Source organism: Austrofundulus limnaeus, unplaced genomic scaffold (genome assembly GCF_001266775.1).
Source record: "Austrofundulus limnaeus strain Quisiro unplaced genomic scaffold, Austrofundulus_limnaeus-1.0 Scaffold637, whole genome shotgun sequence".
NCBI classification, from domain to species: Eukaryota; Metazoa; Chordata; class Actinopteri; order Cyprinodontiformes; family Rivulidae; genus Austrofundulus; species Austrofundulus limnaeus.
In genome coordinates, this window is record NW_013953039.1 from 72276 (window position 1) to 76386 (window position 4111).

Here is a 4111-nt window from a genome sequence, read left to right on the forward strand (position 1 = left end):
GAAAACATCCGATCTTTTTGTGTGAACACATGGAGCTACAGATTTAAACAGCGAGACTTGAGGTTGGTGTCTTATCGATCCTTCACCCCCTCCTCCTGATAAAAAAGTCAGATGAATGTGACATGAGCGTTCACACTGCAGTCACTTTGAAAACATCAGATATATATCCGATTTAAAACCACATACTGAAACGGCCTGGGTCGGATTTGAAAAAATCGGATTTGTCTCGTTCAGACTGTCATAAAAAAATCGGATTTGGGTTGGATTTGCCTGCAGTGTGAACGTAGCCTATGAGTAGTTAAACGACACTTTGCTAGTCACCACTGTTACAGTTTTTCAGCTACTCACACAAGCACAGAATATGTATTGACCGCAGACACTCGTAGTGTGCAGTGATTGCACACCAATGCTGGACCTTTCCAAAAACCTCCACTCTGAGATCTGGATTCAGAAGCTTTGGTGTCAGAGAAGAAACAAGCGCTGCTGTCATTGCACATCTGACAGGCCGACACACTTCCTGTTTTTAAAACTTCTCAAATAAACGTTTTTTTTCCTCTAGCTTTTAGCTCAGCTGCAGATGTTTCCTTTTGTTGTGTTTAGGATTTTAATGGTTCATGAATTTTACTATTTTAACAGATTTTGTTTTTCTTTTATGGGTTTTAGATTTGTGTGTTTCACTTTTCTTCTTTTATCAGTGTACAGCACTTTGAACAATGGCATTTCATTTTTTTAACTTAATGGAATTTATTTGGCAGGGACCATGCACATTCTTTGACATTTCTGTAAATGTGCCAGAATTAAGCAAAGATTATTTTTCATCTGTTGTCCCTGGACGTGCTAAAAACAAACAACGTTATAAAAAATAATGTTAATGACTCAACTACATTCATTTAGTCAATAATACAAGTCAGTGAAAATACAATCAGTACAAATGGTAAATACCAAACAAAAAAATTTATAGGGCTGCCACGATTAGACGACTAGTCACGATTATTGTCAACTATTAAAATTGTTGACTAATTTGATAGTTGATGTGTTGTTTTTTTTTCTAACTTTGTTTTTCTCTCCAAACTGCTGCGGCACCTTCCACCGCTGCGTCGGCCTTTCTGTCCTTGACACACATGCGCTGTAGTGGTAATTAGGGTTGCCACAAACTATTATTTTTATAGTCGATTAATTAGTGATTAGTCAACTATAAAAAAAGTTAGAAAAAAAAAACAATGCATCGACTATTAAATTTGTCGCTGATCATTTTAATAGAGAATCGTAACTAGTCGACTAATCGTGGCAGCCCTAATTACAACACAAATTTTATAAAAAGTATAAGAAAGTACTTTATAATGCTGTATTGTACACGAATGGCTGAACCATAGCAGAAATGCTAGTTTCATTTAAAAATGGTATTGTGTAAAAACCATTAACTAAAGCTGCACGTAATTATGAAAATTTTATTTGACTCCAATAAACCAGTAACTGTAGTTTTAGCAGTTTATTTTACTACAAGAGTAACAGACATTTGTCGTCTTTTAACATTTTGATTAATAAACTGTGGAGTGTGACTATCTAAAATAGGTAGAGTACACACTTTAAGCTTAAAAAAGGTTGTTAGAACCTTTAAAATACTAAATGGCCTAAAGTATTGGATCACACCTGTGAATTATTGAATATAGATGTTTCCTTCAGAGTTTGTGTTAGGTCCATTACCTCTGGTGATGAGCCATCTTAGAGATGGTATCTCACTAAGCTGCAACTGTTGAGGACTCTAACTTGATTCAATATGGCCAGAAAACATATTAGCATTTACGCCAATTACGTATGCTAGTATGTACTGTACTCCCTTTGGCAGTGGAAGGAGACATAGAGTCTTAAAATGAAGAGCCCAGAAAACAACAGAAGTTGTCAAAAGTGTGGTAACATTTTAAATTGAACCAAGAAGACAACAAAGTGCAGTGTATGCTCTGCACGTCCTCGACGCTGCAGCACTGGAACTAAAAACAGCTGATGCATCATTTACCGAACGCATCCGAACTCCAGAGTGAACAACAGGTATTGTTTGTTTGTTTACCTAAATCTGTGTTGTCATTACTTAACTGATATTTCACAAGAGATCGAGTTCTTTTGAGGTCCTAAAAAAGGCTGTGATTAATACAAAGAGGGTGTGATTTGAAGATTTTATGGTTAATTGTAATAATAGAGCCCATCTTAGCTGCCTTTAGGTGAAAGCAGGGACAGGTCTCTGGTCCATCAGGGACACAGACAAAGACACAAACAACTATGCAGACTCCCAGTCCTACAGAAGAGCTCTCCAAGAGATTCGAACTGAGAACTCTGGACTCAGATCCCTCTGCTGCACACACAAAGTTCAAATTAGTTATTATTATTATTATTATTATTAATAATAATAATTTCTCATATCTGCCATAATAAATGACAATGCCAAGACTCCTCACAATAATTAGGATACAATCAAACAGCCAAATAATAACATATACTTACATTTATTATTATTAATATTATAATTAAAAGTGAGTCATGCAAATTTATGCAACAAGCAGGTAGCCCTTTGTGTTTCTATGTAACCCTGAAGCAGCTGTGAGCTCAAAAAGCTTGCTGACATCTGCTATAGTTGATATTTAAAGACTGACAACAGTGTCTTACAATAACACATATTAGGCCATATTTTTAAACTTCCTGTCAACTTTTAACATTAACAGTGTGGGCTGCCCAAGCAGTCCCATCACCAGGCTTAGCCAGTTTTCTGGAAGAAACTCAGAGATGAGACGAGGGTTGGGCAATATTGGCAAAAAAATTAATCACGATTAATTGTGGTATTTAGCCGATAACGATTAATTTGACGATTAATGCCCTGGAGTCCCTGGACACCCTTATGTCCTAGTCACATGACTAATTTAGTGGGAAAGATTCGCTCTTTGTAAAAAATTGTTCCAAATTGTGTGAAAATTACAGACTTCAGGCTATAATATTTTAAATTGTGTTGATAGATAAATAAATTACAGAACTTTGTTTTTAATGTTCGTCATATTTGAAGCGTAGATGAGCACCGAGCGGACTGACAGGAGTAATCCCCAGTCAGTCTGCCTGGTGGCATTAATCGTATTAATCTTCAAGTGCCAAAAACTAATATTGTTTTTCTGACAATTAATTGCACACGATACGATTATGCCCAACTCTAGATGAGACTCATATTAGCTTTACAACAGACATTTGGAGCCGTTTGTCTTGTGTAACTGTTTAGCCTCACGGCACACTGCTTAAATTCTTCATGTGATCAACAACGTGCTGTGCTACTTGCACACATTTTTGTCCTTATGTTATATTTTCGTTACATTCTGTTCCATGTGGAAGTGAAAATTACATAACCTCTTTTTTCTTGCTAATAAAAACAATTTGAGGAACAACATAGACAGGTTCTGTCATGTAGATCTACGGTCCTAAACACACGGAACTAAATTTAATTATTGAACTTATGGTTAGTAATCTGCAAGTCTGTGCTGCAAAAAACCCTATAAGAATTAAATAAAGACTTAATACAGGTACCTGATTTTAAATGACTGATTAATATCTGGAACAGGAGATTTTGATCAGGACATCCCTAGTCATTTCATTACCAGTGCTACTTGTTTACCTAACTTTGTATCAGCTTAATGCTCTTAATTAGATGGTCCTCTAATGCTCGTTACTGCTTTAACATGTGGTACAGCAAGCCTTCCAAGATACTACAACAGCCTATGTATGTCAAGACTGGGGAAAGAGATAATTTTTTCCAGAAAAAAAAGGAGTTAAGCCTTTCCCACAAAGAATTTCCAGGCTGGTTTAATTTTTATTTAATATGAGCACATTTCTTCACTCTGCTGTTGTCTTTAGTCTCTCTTCTCTACATGTTTATTGTAATTATTTCTATCAATAACATGTTTTTTCTTTGTCTCTTTTCCAGAAGAAGGTGCACCTGGACCAGTCCTGGACCAGTTCTTCTGTGTTTACCTGTGTCTCTTTCCTGTCCCTCAACCAGCCGGTCGAGGCAGATGGCCGCCTGTCCTGAGCCTGGTTCTGCTGGAGGTTTCTTCCTGATTAGCAGGGAGTTTTTCCTCTC